The following is a 17728-nucleotide window of genomic DNA, read 5'->3' on the forward strand; positions in this document are numbered from 1 at the left end:
CCTCCTCTCCTTCGTCGTCTTCATCTTCATCGTTGGAGGCGATCTCCTATGCGAGTCTTCACCCGCTGCTGGGTCTAGCCCGAACCACTCCTCCGGCTGGGCAACACCGTCATCATTAATTTTAGGAGCGAAGACGCTGATGTCAGTACACTCGGTGATCGTCGAAGCGCGCTGAGCGATAGCCGGCCGCACCTCCTCCAGCTCTTCGTTGGCCTCCAAGCGCCAGGTGCGCAACTGGTCTAGGTTCAGCCCCGGATACCAAGCTCGGACGAACTCCAGCGCCCGCCCCGCTCCAAGCCGGGCTGACGATGCCTTCCAGGCCTCGAAGCGGCCAACCACAACCTCCAGCCAGTCGGCAGTCCAGCTCGGGGTGCGGGGAATCATCTCGCCTGGCCAGAGGGCGGCCAACACCTGCGCTCCGGCGCGCTGGAGGCAGCGGAGCATACGCTGAGCCAGCTGCAGCCGCGCTTGGACCGCCAAGAGTTGCTCCTCAAGCGTCCGGTTCATGTCCGGCGCGATGTCGTCCCCGCCTGACGGCGCGCTTCGCAATGGGCCTCGATGGTTTGGGTAGCAAAGAAGGAGTAGCCAGGAAAGTAGTCTGCACAGAGAATAAAAAGCAGCACAAGTCAGAACACAAATCAGGCGGCAAGGGGTAACCAAGGAGCGAGGAAGGCGGCTTACCGTCGATCAAATCCTCAATACGGCCAAAGCCTTCATTCGGCGATTGCCTGGTCTCAGCCCAGCCCGCCGCTTCAGTCTCAAACTCGGCCTTCAGGGCGGCTTCGTTATCATGTGCCTTCTTCAGGGCCGCCTTGTGGCTCTCCTCCTGGTCAGCCAGCTTCTTGGCCAGGCGGTCACGCTCCAGGACCAAGGCGTCGTACTTGGTTTCCTTGGCGCGAAGGGCGGCCTGCGCCTTGCTGAGCTGCCCCCTCAAGTCGGCATTGGCTCCTGCGAGCACGAAAGACAAAAGAAAAACCAATAAGGTGAAGTCGTCAGGGAAGATCCGACCTGACTGCTCGGCAGTCGGCCCGAATCTCGGGGACTACACCCAGTGGGTGCGCTGACGTGCCCCCACAGGAGATGAACGAAACCAAGTACGCACTCTGGCTGCTGATCAGGTCTTCGGTTCTTCGGCCCAGCTCCTGAGCCTGGGAGTTGAAGGCAGCAGCGTGGAGGTTATGATACTCCTGAAAGAACAGACATGAGGCAGGTATAAGATGGTTGTCAGAACCTAGTAAGTTCCGAGCCGCCTGCGCAGCAGCCAACTCGGAACTCGGGGACTACACCCAGTGGGTGCGCTGACGCGCCCCCACGGAAGAAATCAAGAGAACGAAACAACCAAGACTAGAAGACTCACTCGGATGACGGCCCGCGTCGCAAGGAACTCCTGGGTGTATTGCTGCAGCGAGGCGGCTTGGGCCTGAAGCCGGTTCCGAACCTCTTGGGCCGCCATGTTCAGCTTGCCCGTCCCCCCGCTGGGAGTCCACTCGGATGTGCTGGTGCTGGCCGCCTCCAGGGCCTCCGCCGTCTGGCTGGCACCCGTAAGTCGGTGCGGCTCCGGTGCGGCGGTGCCTCCCCCTGCGCGCCGGTGCATTGCCGGCTGCACCTCGAGGCCTGCTCCTGCTTCCGGCTCACCCCCGGCCGGCTGCTCTGGTGCCGCAGCGGATTGGCCGCTTTGGCCCGCTCCGGTCGGCGCCGTCTCCGGCGTCCCTTCCACGGAGGCCACATGGACCTCCCTCCTCTCCATCACCGGCGGTTCTTGGTCGACCTCCTCCAACGGAGGCACAGGGATGTTGGGGGCCACAGCTCGGAGGGGAATGATGAGCAGCGGAGGCGGGTTGTGCGAGGCCTCCGCCTTCGTCTCCGCGGTTGCCGCATCCGCCCGGGCCTTAGCCGCCGCGTCGGCTTGCTCCTTCGTCGCCTGGGCGGTCCTCCGCTCCGCCGCCTCCCGCTCCTCCCACGCCTCCCATGCGTTCCGCTCCGTGGCCTCCCTAAGGTCGACGCGGGGATCCACGCGACAGGAGCCTGAAGACCCTCCAGTCGGCCCGACTACGGAGCCGCCTGGACCCCGCTCAAGGGAAAGCGGCGCCCTGTCCGGCGAGCAAAGAGGTTTAGAAGAGTTTCGGTCAAAATGGACAACGAAAGATATATATACAAAGCATTCGACGACTTACGCCGAGATTGCCTGCGGCTGTTTTACCGCCTTGTGAAAGCGGGCCACCTTCGCGGCCGCCTCATCTCACTTGGTCGCCGCCGTGGAAGCCTTGGATTTCTTCGGCCGGCTACCAAAGAGGATCGACGCGGCCCGGCGCTTCTGCGCGCCACCGCAGGCAGCCGGCACGGCGGACGAGCTCGCGCCTTGATGGTCAGGCGCCGGCTGGCGGCGCGGGGCGACTTCGACCTCGGCATCGTCCGGCCAGTCCTTGAAGCCGGCCCCGAGCCCTGCGCCTCCGGCCTCGTCGCTTTCCCCCACAATGGCGTCTTCCATGGCGGCCGCACCCAGGTCCGGATCGTCGGCGTCGTCCACCGTGCGGTCGGGGAGGAGCTGGCACTCTACCCCTGCGGCCCCGGTCGTCGGCGGAAGGAGAGAGTTCTGTTAAGAGCAAATCAACTAATCATAAGTCGGCTATCATGAGGCTGGCTACCAACGGAAGAAAAGAAGGAAAAACTTAAGACAGGCGGAGGGTTGGCGCAAGAGTACGGCTCCTTGCCGTATCGCCAATCCTCGGCGAGCTTGCAGTTGGAGATATAGTTCACCATGTAAGACACCTCTGCATGAGGCATCGCCCTGGTGCTCAGCCGGCTTGGGTCGAAGCGGCCGCTCATCTAACAAATCATGTGAGGCCGGCTTTGGAGGGGAAGTACCCGGCGCTCCACGAAGGCGGCCACCAAGTCGGCTCTGGTCAGGCCCTCCGACTGGATCATCACCCGAAGCCGGGAGACGGCTGCGTTCCCGGCCCGAGACAACGACCTGGCCCAGTAGCTCCACGAAGGTCGCCTCCCAGCCGGCAGGTTGACGTAGTCACCTTGTTGGGCGACGTTCTTCACGTGAAAGTAAGACTTCTGCCAGAGCTTCATCGATTGGATCAGCGGGATGGGCGGGAACGGGTTGTTCTCGCCCGACCGCCTCATGGCAATATAGACTCCGCAGGGGGCGGGCACGCCCGCGACGACGGTGCCGAGCTTGCTCTGGAAGAATTCCCCCCAGAGCTCGAGCATGGGGAGGACCCCAAGGAAGCCTTCGCAGAGAGTGACGAAGGCCGACAGCAGCATCACCGCGTTGGGCATGAGGTGATGCGGCTGGAGGTTGTAGAATTCGAGAAAGGCTCGAAGGAACCCGCTCGCCGGAAGGCCGAAGCCGCGCAGGCAGTGCGAGCGGAAGATCACCCGCTCGCCCTCCTCCGGTGCCGGCGAAATCTCCTTCTCCGACGCTTGATGAACCCGCATGAAGTTCTCACCGGGCAGGCATCGCGTCTGGCGGAGGAACTCGACGTGGTCCTCGTGGACGTTGGAGCCATCCCACGAGCTCGATGGCACCATGAGAGCAAGACAATGCGGCGGCGGAACGGCGTAGTGGTGGGTGGCTGCGGCGGCGGGAAGAATAAGAAGAAGGAAGACGAGGAGGGGCGGAGCGAGGGAGAGCGTGCGAACCTCTGTCTCTCCCCCTCCTCCCCCTACTTATAGACCGGCGCGGCGGAGCCAAGGAGGCATGGCGTGGGGGAACGTGGGGATCAACTGCGCCCACTCCCCCACGTCCCGCGATTATTGCACCCTAATGGCGTAATAAAATCACCGCGGGAAGGCGAGCGGTCCGCGAGGGCCGCAGAAGATCCACGCTCGGGCCGAGGCCTAGAAGTGGCGGGCCCGGGCCTGCGGCGGCGTCCCGTCGCGCGTGTGCACTGGCAGGGTTTCCTTGCCACGTGGCCCGCGGGATGGCCTGCGGTCAGCTCGTGGGTCGACCGCGTTCCTGCCTACGAGAAACGGAGCTCTCCGAAGACGGCACACACAAGCAAAGCCGGCCTCTCAGGATAGGAAGCTGAGCAAGCTTCTCGTCCCTTTGTCAGCCTCGAAGCTCGATCAGCTTCGGGGACTACTGTTGGAGTAAATGACCATGGGTAGCCTAGCCGGCTCCCGCTGGCCTTTCAGAAAAAGTTACGAGCCGATCCGGCCCTCAAGAATCCAAGGCGTGGGACCGCCTTCCCCTGGCCGGCTGTCTCCCAGGCCGACTATCGGAAGGCGGCCCGACTCCAGCCCTCATGTAGAAAGCCACGGGATGGCCGGCTCCGAGGAGCCGGCTGCGAGAAGGCCGACTCCAAGAAGCCGGCTCCCATAAAGCGGTCGAGATCATACCCTCGAAGTCTGCACCCACATAACGGCGATGTGACAGGGCATGGCTACAGTAAGGCTGGCCACCTTATGTCATCCACGACTGGCACGCCTGGCACAGTGCGCCGTACGGGTGGCCATGACCCGTCCGGTGCAGCACTGTTGCCAGGACGACCCTGATGTCATCCACGACGGGCTGCCAGAGTGGCCCACGGGCGGTGGGCCCCTTCGGGCAGAGAGACACCTGAAGGCGGCCTGGCCTCCCCTAGTCGGCCCAAGATGGAGCCGGCTCTCTCCAGCCGGCTTGTCGCCCCCTCGAAGGGGACGCCCCATTAAGGAGATAAGACGCGGTGAGGCTACAACAATCACCCGCCGGACGACGGCACTATAGCCACGCTTACCTCGGCGAAGCCCTCGTCACCAAGATTGAGTAACAGTAACCAGCCACCGACAAGGCCCTGGGCAGCGGGGCCTGCCTGTCGACCCAGGAGCCGGCAGCCGGCGGGACCCACCAGTCGGCGGGCCCCAGCAGTCGGTGCGGAAGTCGGCGAGTATAGACACAGACGGCCGGGCCCCATGTCCAGCCGGATTACCATTCTACCCCCGGGGGTAGGCATATATAAACCCCCCGGGACACCCATGCAAAGGATTGATCCCTGCTAGTTCTAAACACCACATAGGGAGGAGAAGAGAACGGGCAGAGCCCTTCTTCCTCCTCTCGCCAAACAGCTCAAGGAGCATCGTGTAACTACTTGTTCATCTAGTGATCATGCGGAGACCCCGTAGAGCAGCAGTAGGGGTGTTATCTCCACGGAGAGCCCCGAAGTTGGGTAAGATTCGCCGGCGTGCATGTCTTCGCCTCATCCCGCTTCCAGGCACCGGCGACGTCTTACTGGCTCCCATAATGATAAGCCACCCGTTGGCATATGTTGCACCTACCACCCGACAGAGGAAGCTCAAGCTCGAAGAGAAGAAGACCATTCCTGAAGAGAATAGGGCCATGCTCAAAGAGAAGAAGACGATTCTCGAAAAAAAGAAGGCAAAGATTGCTTCCCATGCGAAGGACACCAAGATGTTGTCCTTGAATCGGGAATCTTTGGATGCCGATGCTAGAATGATCATGCAAGCCGCCCTCTACAAAATGTTGCTGGGGCAGAAAGATGAGTTTAAGGTGATATACAAGGAGAAGGAGGAGGAGGCTGCCTATGCAGAGGCTAGGATTGCCTGTCCGGCAGGACATATTTTTTTGTATGGACTGTCGGACTGATATTTTTTTGTGATCAGATATATAAAAACTAAGTATACTTGCCATTTATATTCTGATTGGGCATGAGATCTGGAGTTAGTGTGATCAGACTTTATTTAAATTTTAAATTACCCTTTACTAACGAACGTATATAATATAACTTTATATGACCCTCTTTCGCGCGTCCGTGTATGCGGATTGGTCCCTTCCGCGAAAGAAAATATGCAGGTCAGATCCATGCATGTATATTTCCCCTAATATCAATGAAATCACCTATATTTTGTCCAAATTTAGTGAATATTGTCAAATTTGAAATTTTTCTAAATAAATATTTTTGACCCATATCAATGCGGACGTGGCTGGGAATCAATTCTTCTCACGTCAATATTATTGCCGGCAGGCCTTTAAAACACACTATTTTTCACCTATAACCGTCTTTGGGGGGCGACAAAAATGCTACATCTACAGGGCTTTACAGGAGTTTACAGGCTCCTTCCAAACTTCATAAACATAGCCCCCCCCCCCCGATTTTCATGGGGTGGGGCCCCTCCCCAACTAACACCCAATCAAAAACCGCCATGTAAAATCAATCCTGTAAAAACCTGTATGTGTAGCATTGTGGTGTGGGTGGGTGTGGGGGGGCGAAGGGCTGGAGATGCCCTCACTGCCTCAAAGTAGAGACGGGAAAAAGGGCGAAGGACGCCTAGTCGTAAGTCCCATCCCCGCCTCCTGAGCTCAAACAAACGACGCAAAGCCAGCGCAGCACTGTGCTCCGTGCTTTGACCAAAACCACCACCGAATGCGGCCATGCTCGCCCGCCGCTGCGGCCACTACTGACGCAGGTGAGTTTTCCCCTCCCCCGCCGCCGTCATTATGGATCCGGCATCCGAGGAGCTCAAGCGCCGCAGCCACTACCTCAGCTCGCTCATCCGTTGCACCAAGCTCAATGCCGCGCCCGCCAGGCCACCTCCTACTTCTCACCCGGAGCCGGAGACGAAGCTGGAGCAGGAGCGCTCACCCATCCACCGCACCAAGCTCAAGCTCAACGCCGCTCCCGCCCTCCCTCCTTCTACCACTCACCCAGAGACCAGGAAACTGGAGCGGGAGCCAGGCTGTAAGAGCCAGAACCTCGTGGAGGCCAAGGTGGTGGTGGAGGAGAAGGAAGTGAAAGAGGGCGACGAAAAGGGGAAGGAGGAGAGGAAGGTCTCGGTGCGGGTCCGGGCGGCCGACATGCCGGTGGTGCTACAGCAGTGCGCGATCCGGCTCGCCTACGATGATGTCTCTGCAACACTGCGGGCCAACGGCAAGCGTCTAGCCCTCGCGCTCAAGAAGGTACAACATCCATCTCGTGATAAAAACTTCAACCGGTTACTGCTCTTTGGTAGCTAGGGATAAATGCTTGCGCACTTGTGCCGCGAGCACATTGTTGAAATCGTTTGGTGTTGTGGACCTGGTGCAGAGAAAATGCAGTCATGCGGTGGTAGTAGATATGCAAGTGATTCAGATTTAGAAGATCTCTAGCAGATTCGCTAAAATCCGGTACTGCAAAATCGTTTTAGGCTTGCCACAAAAACAATTTTGCGCGAACGTGAAGTCCCCAGCAGAACTGATCCCGTAAATCTCGTACTTCATATTTAGAAACATCTTCACACTAGAAAATAGTTCATCACAACCATAGTGCATACATAGGTACAAACTTCGCGCTACAAATTACAAAATGTCGACGGTCACTCGTCGACACCGAGGTAGATCTTGGCGGTGGACTTGCGGAGCGCATTGGGGAGGTCGTGCTCCTCCTTGGCGGCGAGACGGTCGGTGACACCTTCTTCTTCGGCTGCCAAAGCTTTCTCCGCGGCGACAATCTCCGCATCGGCCTCCCGACACTTCTGCAAATGCGGGAAGAGTTGGTCATGGAGCTCGTAGAAGCCGGCCCAAGAGGTGAGCCGGCCGTAGTGGTGCACTTGCTTCGAGTGCCATGGTTCAACGGCAGGCCGGCTAGAGCTGCCAGCCTCCGCGTCATGCAACGTGAGCTTGCACGGAGGCGACCTACCATGGCCACCACGCCCGCCAGCACCATCGAGCTTTGATGCCCTCACCGCCTCAAAGTAGATACGGGAAAAAGGTCGAAGGACGCCTAGTCGTAAGTCCCATCCCCGCCTCCCGAGCCCAAACAAACGACGCAAAGCCAGCGCATCACTGTGCTCCGTGCTTTGACCACAACCACCACCGAACGCGGCCATGCTCGCCTGCCGCTGCGGCCACTACTGACGCAGGTGAGTTTTCCCCTCCCCCGCCGCCACCGTTATGGATCCGGCATCCAACGAGCTCGAGCGCCGCAGCCACTACCTCAGCTCGCTCATCCGCCGCACCAAGCTCAATGTCGCGCCCGCCCCGCCACCTCCTACTTCTGACCCGGAGCCGGAGACAAATCTGGAGTGGGAGCGCTCGCTCATCCGCCGCACCAAGCTCAAGCTCAACGCCGCTCCCGCCCTCCCTCCTTCTACCACTCACCCGGAGACTAGGAAACTGGAGTGGGAGCCGGGCCCTAAGAGCTAGAACCTCGTGGAGGCCAAGGTGGTGGTGGAGGAGAAGGAAGTGAAAGAGGGCGATGGAAAGGGGAAGGAGGAGAGGAAGGTCTCGGTGCGGGTCTGGGCGGCCAACATGCCGGTGGTGCTACAGCGGCGCGCGATCCGGCTCGCCTACGATGCTGTCTCTGCAACACCGCGGGCCGACGGCAAGCGTCTAGCCCTCGCACTCAAGAAGGTACAGCATCCATCTCGTGATAAAAACTTCAACCGGTTACTGCTCTTTGGTAGCTAGGGATAAATGCTTGTGCACTTGTGCCGCGAGCACATTGTTGAAATCGTTTGGTGTTGTCGACCTGGTGCAGAGAAAATGCAGTCATGCAGTGGTAGTAGATATGCAAGTGATTCAGATTTAGAACATCTCTAGCAGATCCGCTAAACTCTGATACTGCAAAATCGTTTGAGGCTTGCCACAAAAACAATTTTGCGCGAACGTGCATGCCCCGGTAGAACTGATCCCGTAAATCTCGTACTGCATATTTAGAAACATCTTCACGCTAGAAAATAGTTCATCACAACCATAGTGCATACATAGGTACAAACTTCGCGCTACAAATTACAAAATGTCGACGGTCACTCGTCGACACCGAGGATCTTGGCGGTGGACTTGCGGAGCGCGTTGGGGAGGTCGTGCTCCTCCTTGGCGGCGAGACGGTCGGTGACACCTTCTTCCCCGGCTGCCAAAGCTTTCTCCGCAGCGACAATCTCCGCATCGGCCTCCCAACACTTCTGCAAATGCGGGAAGAGTTGGTCATGGAGCTCGTAGAAGCTGGTCCAAGAGGTGAGCCGGCCATAGTGGTGAGCTTGCTTCGAGTGGCATGGTTCAACGGCAAGCCGGCTAGAGCTGCCAGCCTCCGCGTCATGCAGCGTGAGCTTGCGTGGAGGCGACCTACCACGGCCACCACGCCCGCCAGCACCACCGGCCATGGAGGAGAAGAAAAAACGGAGGAGATGCGGCGGGATTTGTCACCGGAGTTGGGGAGGGCTAGCGACGGGGCGGGCGGATTGCGACCGAGGGTATAGGTTTTGCTAACCCTAAAGCTCGGCCGGCCCCGTACATACAGCATCAGAGGAATGGATTTGCGGGCCGCCTGTAAAAAATTTACAGGCTGGGCTTCGTCTAGCGGATCTGTTCGGGCCAATAAAACATCGGCAAGCTTTTGCCGGATTTGCTAGAGATGCTCTTAGGAACCTAGAAACGTAGTGCATCTCCAACAGTTCCCTTAAAAGAACTCCCAGTAAAAGTGCTTTTTGGAGGTGGCATGGCGGCAGCAGATGGTGGTCATGGGTGAAGTCTGATAGACCCACTAGGATCGTGTAGGCCAGATCTTTCCGGTAACCTACCTTCCTTAGGTGCGGATGAGCTCGATCGAGAGCCAACCATGGTGAAGTAGAGGCCGGTGGTAGCAGAGAGATCGAGATGGAGAGGTGGCAGTGGTGCTTCCCATGAGCACAGCGATTGCCCTAGATCGGAAGGGGATATCGGTGGGGAGTCTGGCGGCGCGGTGAACCTCGTACCGTGCGCCCCGTCCCCCACCTCTTTATATATCACAGGTCACAGGGGCTCACCAACCATAGAACGGTTGGGCGCCCCCGATCAGGGCGCGAATAGATCAGGGCCCGATGGGCCGTTGAGCCCACTCGGTGGAGAGATCAACCTAACATTCTCCCCCTTGATCTCAACTTTTACTTTTAACCTTATACTTTCTAGTTTATTTGTTTTATCACATATTGGTACATAGAGCATGTTTCATCATCACAGCTTAATTGCCGTTAGAATCATACAGCTACAACATACGTTATGATCAGAAGCAAATTCTGTTCCTTTTGGGCCTATCCAGGAATCATAAGGCTTTCCCTTAAACCCATGTCAGCTATGTGTTCCTTGAACACATTGGGTGGTAAGCCTTTCGTTAGCGGATCCGCAAGCATATCCTTTGTTCTTATATGCTCGAGACTTATAGTTTGATCCTGGATTTTATCTTTCACAACATAATACCTTATCTCTATTGTTTTGGCAGCATTACTCGACTTGTTGTTGTGAGCGTAAAATACTGCGGGTTGGTTGTCGCAGTACATCTTTAGTGGTTTGTGAATACAATCTACCACTTTCAAGTTGGGTACAAATTTCTTTAGCCATATCTCCTGCCCCGTGGCTTCGAAGCATGCTATGAATTCTGCATACATCGTGGATGATGCAATTATCAACTGTTTGGAGCTTTTCGACGAAATAGCTCCCCCAGCGAGAGTGAAGACGTATCCTGACGTGGATTTTCTATCATCTCTGTCCCCTGCAAAATCTGTGTCTAAATATCCTTTTATCTCTAGGGAATCAGTTCTCCTGTATATTAGCATGTAGTCCTTCGTGCCTTGCGCATAACACAATGCTTTCTTTACCATCTTCTAGTGCTTCATGCCTGGATTCTCTTGATATCTATCGAGTACCCCGGTGATAAAAGCTAAGTCAGGGCGAGTGCACACTTGTGCATACTCTAAGCTGCCAACTGCCGAAGCATATGGTACTGCTTTCATTTGATCGATCTCGTAGTGGTTCTTGGGACATTGGAATTTCCCAAAACTATCGCCCTTGACTATAGGAGCAGGTGTGGCTTTACTCGCATGCATATTATACTTTTTAAGAACCTTTTCTAAATATGCTTTCTGCGATAGTCCTAAGACTCCATTGTTCCTATCTCATTGAATTTCTATGCCCAAAACATATGATGCTTCACCAAGGTCTGTTATGTCAAAATTTGAGGATAAGTATTTCTTTGTTTCTTGTAGTAGACTAGCATCACTACTAGCAAGCAGCATATCATCCACATACAAGATTAGGAAATATATTTCCCATTTTTGAACTTTGCATAAATGCAATTATCCTCAATGTTTTTGATAGAGGCAAAGGTGTCCCGTCTTTCGATGAGATGGTGGCTATCGTTTTAGAGGAAGTCAACTTTGACGATCCGACTACAAGCGTGCGAGGACGTCGCGCCTTAGCAACCGCTAAACCAACTGTGAGGGGTTATTGACCATGCCGGAGCACGATCAACCTGACCACGAGGGCCTGTTTCCTACGAGCAAATGAAGAACAAGCAAGAAACTGAGATTGCAATCTGGATATTGTGAATATAAGATGAAAGCTTTATTGATCAAGGTGGGGTTCTGTGACGTCTTGGTCTGGTCGTTGGACACAAACGAAGTACGTGAAGTTGCGGCTATGGCGAAATTTTAATCTAAACAAAACCCAAAGTGTAAACGACGCCCTAAGGGATGTATATATATGGAGGAAGAGGGGGGATTTCGTGGCCCTTGGAGGAGGGATCCGAAACCAACCCTAACTCTTGTTTCCCTACACATACGGACTCTAAAAACAGTCTATACTTAAGTATTTCGAAAATACATGGGCCTGGCCCAATAATAAGGTGACGCGGCACCTAAAATAGCTTTTGGACGAAATTTATGAAGTGGCATCTTGTATATTTCGTCCAAGGCTTCATGCACTCCTTATGGTGGCTTCAAAGTCTTGAAATCATCACTTGTAACTCCGTTCTTGATTCCCTTGCGTATGCCATCATCTCCATGCTTAATCTTGCTCCAAGGTTCATCTTTCTTGTCCAAGCTAGGCCCTCATTTGTAAGCAAAACAAATGTATCCAATTTAGGCAGCATCATATTCTCATGAACATTAGAATCGTTACCAAGAAACGAAAGTACCTGATAATTCAATTGGCGTGCGCGAGCTCTAGTAATTGGTCTAGTATGTATAGCAGCAAGGGCTGTGGGTGTAACAATGGTATTGATGTCCTCATCATCCTCCCCTTCTTGAAATGAAGTCGTCCTCGACAAAAGTTCATCGTCCTCACCCAAATAAGGCTTCAAATCTGCAATGTTAAAAGTGGGACTAACCCCAAAATCTGCAGGCAGCTCAAGTTTATATGCATTAAATCAATAGGTGCACGAGGTAGGAAACCATACACAATTTCAAAAGGGCACATCTTAGTATTAGAATGCAATGAACGATTATAAGCAAATTCAATATGAGGCAAGCATTCTTCCCACATTTTCTTGTTATTCTTCAAAACAGCCCTAAGCATAGTAGACAATGTTCTATTGACTACTTCAGTTTGTCCATCAGTTTGAGGGTGACAAGTAGTACTAAAAAGCAGCTTAGTCCCCAACTTAGCCCATAAACATCTCCAAAAGTGGCTAAGAAATTTAGTATCACAATCTGAAACAATAGTATTTGGCACACCATGCAAGCGAATAATTTCACGAAAGAACAAATCTGCAACATTAACAGCATCATCGCTTTTATGACATGGTATAAAGTGTGCCATTTTCGAGAACCTATCCACGACAACAAATATGCTATCCCTCCCCTTCTTTGTTTGAGGTAAACCTAAAACAAAGTCCATAGATATATCCTCCCAAGGAACACTAGGTATAGGCAAAGGCATATATAAACCATGAGGATTGAGTCGTGACTTAGCTTTTTGACATGTAGTGCAGCGAGCAACAAAACGCTCAACATCTCGTCTCATCTTTGGCCAAAAGAAATGTGTAGCAAGTATATCCTCTGTCTTCTTGACGCCAAAGTGTCCCATTAATCCTCCTCCATGCGCCTCCTGCAACAAGAAAAGACGAACGGAGCTAGCTGGAATGCATAGCTTGTTAGCACGAAACACAAATCCATCGTTAAGAGCGAACTTGTTCCAAGTTCTACCTTCCTTACAATTCTGCAATACATCTTTAAATTCAGCATCATGCACATATTGATCTTTAATGGTCTCCAAACCAAATATTTTAAAGTCAAGTTGTGAAAGCATAGTATAACGACGAGACAATGCATCGGCAATAACATTTTCTTTACCCTTCTTGTGTTTAATGACATAAGGGAAAGTCTCAATGAATTCAACCCATTTAGCATGTCTACAGTTCAGTTTTTCTTGACTCTTAATGTGTTTCAAAGATTCATGAGCAGAATGTATAACAAATTCCTTGGGCCATGAATAATGTTGCCATGTTTCTAAGGTCCGAACAAGAGCATATAATTCTTTGTCATAAGTAGAATAGTTCAGACTAGGCCCACTCAATTTTTCAGAAAAGTATGCAACAGGTTTGCCACCTTATAATAACACACCTCATAATCCAATTCCACTAGCATCACATTCAGGCTCAAAAGTCTTATTAAAATCAGGAAGTTGGAGTAAAGGAGCATGTGTCAACTTATCTTTCAATACCGTGAAGGCTTCTTCCTGTGCGGTACCCCAAACAAAAGACACATCCTTCTTTGTAAGCTCGTTGATAGGTGCAGCAATGGTGCTAAAATCTCTCACAAAACACCTATAGAAACCAGTGAGGCCAAGGAAACTCCTCACTTGTGTGACCGTTTTGGGCTGCGGCCAACTCTCAATAGCTTCAATCTTGTCTTTATCAACTTGAATTCCCTGTGGAGTAACAATATAGCCAAGAAAAGATACTCGATTGGTGCAAAAGGTGCACTTTCCAAGGTTACCAAACAAACGTGCATCACGTAGGGAAATAAAAATAGCACGTAAATGTTCCAAGTTCCTCCAAAGATTTGCTATAAATCAATATGTCATGAAAGTAAACTACCACAAATCGTCCAATGAAAGCACGTAAAACTTCATTCATTAACCTCATGAAAGTACTAGGTGCATTAGTTAACCCAAAAGGCATAACTAACCACTCATATAATCCAAACTTAGTTTTAAATGTTGTTTTCCATTCATCTCCCAATTTCATACGGATTTGATGGTATCCACTACGCAAATCAACTTTGGAGAATATTGTAGAGCCACTCAATTCATCAAGCATATCATCTAGCCTAGGAATAGGATGACGATAACGAATAGTAATATTATTAATGCCTCTACAATCAATGCACATACGTGACATACCATCCTTTTTTGGCACTAAAATGATAGGAATAGCACAAGGACTAAGGGATTCGCGTGTATAACCTTTGTCGAGCAGTTCTTGTACTTGACGCATAATCTCCTTCGTCTCCTTTGGATTGGTATGGTATGGTGCACGGTTGGGTAATGATGCACCGGGAATTAAGTCAATTTGATGCTCAATCCCTCAAATAGGTGGTAATCCCGGTGGCACGTCTTGTGGAAAGACGTTAGTGAACTCCTGTAAAATGTTAGTGATAGCAGGAGGCAAAGAGGAAGGCACGTCCTCGAATGAAAATAATGCCTCTTTGCACACAAAAGCATAGCAAACAGATTTGTTAAAATCTAAATCATCAATATCAGATTTGGTGGCAAGTAAACATGCACTTTTCAATTTAATTTCAGAAGCAACACTAGATGGTTTATTATTAGGCTGCATTTGTTGCTCAAATTCTATTGCCACAATCTGATTTTCACTTTTATTTTTCTCCTGTTTTGCTTTCTTAGCTCTATTAATATCATCTTTCAAAATGAAATCAGGAGTCATAGGAAGCAAAGTAATATTTTTATCCTTATGAACAAGAGTATACTTATTGTTTCTACCATGGTGTACAGAATTTTTATCAAATTGACATGGTCTACCAAGTAATAAGGAACATGCTTGCATAGGTACCACATCACAATCAACATAATCAGCATATGTAGAGATACTAAAATGCACACGAACGTATGTGTTACCTTAATCTTGCCGCTGTTGTTGAAACATTGGATGTAGTAAGGATGTGGATGTGGTCTTGTGGTGAGAGATAGCTTCTCCACCATTTGCATGCTAGCCAAGTTATTGCAGCTCCCTCCATCTATGACATGAACAGAACGTTCCTTCACAACTCCCTTTGTATGGAACAAATTATGCCTCTGATTTTGCTCAGCTTGTGTAGGAACGCAGGACGCTGGGAAGACCGTGGCCCGCGCCAAGGGTGGCGCGATCAACCTCGTGAGGATCGCTGGCAAGACCCGCCTTGCGAGGGAGGTTGGAGAGATCAGCCTCGCGAGGGAGACTGGAGGGATCAGCCTCGCGAGGATCACCCGCAAGGCAACGCAGGCCTCCCACCGCTGCCGCCGCAGCCAAGGAGAAACGAGGACCGCCACTAGGATGAAGGGGATGGGGGCTTCCGGAGCCGCGCGCGATCGCCTGCATCCTGGGCGGGGCACAAGCCCCAGCCTCTCAGCGCATCTTCAAGCAGTTCGCCCGTGAAGTGAACGCAGTCCTCCCCAGGCTCGAAGCCACGCGCCCTCTCAGGTGGTCGGCGTGCGCCATCGCGTTCAGCTCAGCAGATCAGCTCAAGTGTGCGGCTACAGCCGGAGTTCTCCCGATGCTTTGTTCCCCAATCATCAGCAACGTGGTGGTCACCAAGACCCTCATCGATGGCGGGGCAGGTCTCAACGTCCTGTCCGTAGAGACATTCAACAACCTCCAAGTGCCCTACAGCCAGCTTCAGCCAACCAAGCCTTTCTTCGGTATCACCTATGGCTCCACGTCCCGATTGGGCAGGTCCGCCTCCCTGTCACCTTTGGGGCACGCGAAAACTACCGCACCAAGCTCATCGACTTTGACGTCGCTCACATTCGCCTGCCGTACAATGCCATCCTTGGGTACCCAGCGCTGGCCAATTTCGTGGCCGTAACTCACCACGGCTACAACGTCCTCAAGATGCCAGGAAGCGGCGGAGTCATCACGGTGCCATGTGAAGAGAAGGACACGGTGTGTTCCCTAGAACGAGCCTTTCAGGCCGCGTCACTGGAAGACCCGGATCGTGGAAGCAGGAGGCCTCCCGAGACCGCCCCTAAGAAGAAGAAGACATCGTCCGGCCTGACCACTCAGGAGGCAGGCCCCTCTGGGCCCGCGCCTGCCCAGGGGGAACCTCCTTCCATCGCATAGGAAAGCGCGCCCGGTGCCCTCCTCAGGCGGGGCTCGGGGGCTCTCCCCTGGAGGGCCACCGACCTAGCTAGGGTCACGAGGGAGGCGCTTGGGCACCACATGAAGGCGTGTTTCGAAGCATGTTTCCCTCAAGAAGGAGCAAGGCAAGGAGACCCAGACCCTCAGGAGTTCGTCAGCAAGGCCATTCAGGAGCTATAGGAGTCAAGAGTCATGAAAGGCGGCGGCCGCCTACCAGCAGTGGCTCCCCATCCAGGCGAGGATGGTGGGTTGCGCGTCTGCATCCACATACCAGGGCTCAACCGAGTCTCCTCTCTAGAGCGCCTCTGGCCCTCGCGAGTGGGGCGCTGCGGAGGCCCACCCCACAGCTACGTTCGCATGCCTTACGGCTTGCCGAACGCGGCTGACATGTACCAGTGCCTCATGAGGGGCAACACGGAGGCACGAGAGGCAGGGCGTTCCGCAGCCCTGGCAGGGATGGAGATGGCCCGTGAGGAGCCGCCAGCGCCTCCGGAGCCTCCCGAGGCCCCTGGGCCTGGGGGCTCATGAGGATCGGCTCCCGCAGCCCACCGAGCCTGCTACACCAACGCTCCTTCGTCCTCAACATTATCAAGTGACATCTTTCGAGTTTTGTTTCCAGCTAGGAGCGCCCCCCAGGGCTGCATTATTCCCAGGCCGCTTGGGTCTGTCGGGCGTGTATCCCTTTTTATTCCATGTTGTTAGCTTACCTTGTTGGGGGCGCCCCTTGGGCTGCATGATCCCCAAGCCGCTCGGGCCAGGCCCAGCGGCATTGCGTTTATTTCCGATTATGCGTTAGACCCACCATGCTTGATTATTTGATGCCGGTCCACGGCACCTCTTCTTCTCCATGCCGACCACTTGCACGTTAAAGGGGGGTACCTGAGCATCGCGACTCAGGGCTCTTTGTAACACCCCGGATGTAACTTTCCCAATTTGTACTCCAACTCTTGCCGTTTCTGGCGTTAAGTTATATTTATTTTCTCGGGTTCGGGTTTTGTCCCCGTGTGTTGTTATCGTTGTCATGCATCTCATATCATGTCATCATGTGCATTGCATTTGCATACGTGTTCGTCTCATGCATTCGAGCATTTTCCCCGTTGTCCGTTTTGCATTCCGGCGCTTCGTTCTCCTCCGGTGGTCATTTCTAGCTTTCTTTCGTGTGTGGGGATTAAGCATTTCCGGATTGGACCGAGACTTGCCAAGCGGCCTTGGTTTACTACCGGTAGACCGCCTGTCAAGTTTCGTATCATTTGGACTTCGTTTGATACTCCAACGGTTAACCGAGGGACCGAAAAGGCCTCGTGTGTGTTGCAGCCCAACACCCCTTCAATTTGGCCCAAAACCCACCAAACTCTGCTCCATGTCCTAGAGCGTTCGATCACGATCGTGTGGCCGAAAACCGCACCGCATTTGGACTCTCCTAGCTCCCTCTATGCCTATATATACACCCCCATTCCAAATTCGCGGATCCTCTCCCCCCTGACCCTAAAAATCCCAAATCCGCCGCCGCCGGACGTGTCCGGAGCGGGCCGGACAACGTCCGCCGCCGCCCATGCCCACTAGCGCGCTTCCACGTGGACGCCGCCACCTACCGCCGCCGCGGCCTGCTCGGCCCACGAGGAGCCCGCCCCGGTCTGGATCGGGCCCGAGCCGCCCCGCGCCTCGCGCCTCCTCCGTCCCCGCACTCAGTGGCCGGC

At 53.6% G+C, this 17728-nt stretch overlaps 1 pseudogene; it reads left to right on the forward strand.

Moving 5' to 3' along the window:
* Positions 1 to 7876: 7876 nt before the first annotated feature.
* Positions 7877 to 17728, forward strand: part of LOC123127571 (dynein 11 kDa light chain, flagellar outer arm-like) — a 26894-nt pseudogene continuing 17042 nt past the window's right edge.

Source organism: Triticum aestivum, chromosome 6A, assembly GCF_018294505.1.
Source record: "Triticum aestivum cultivar Chinese Spring chromosome 6A, IWGSC CS RefSeq v2.1, whole genome shotgun sequence".
NCBI lineage: Eukaryota > Viridiplantae > Streptophyta > Magnoliopsida > Poales > Poaceae > Triticum > Triticum aestivum.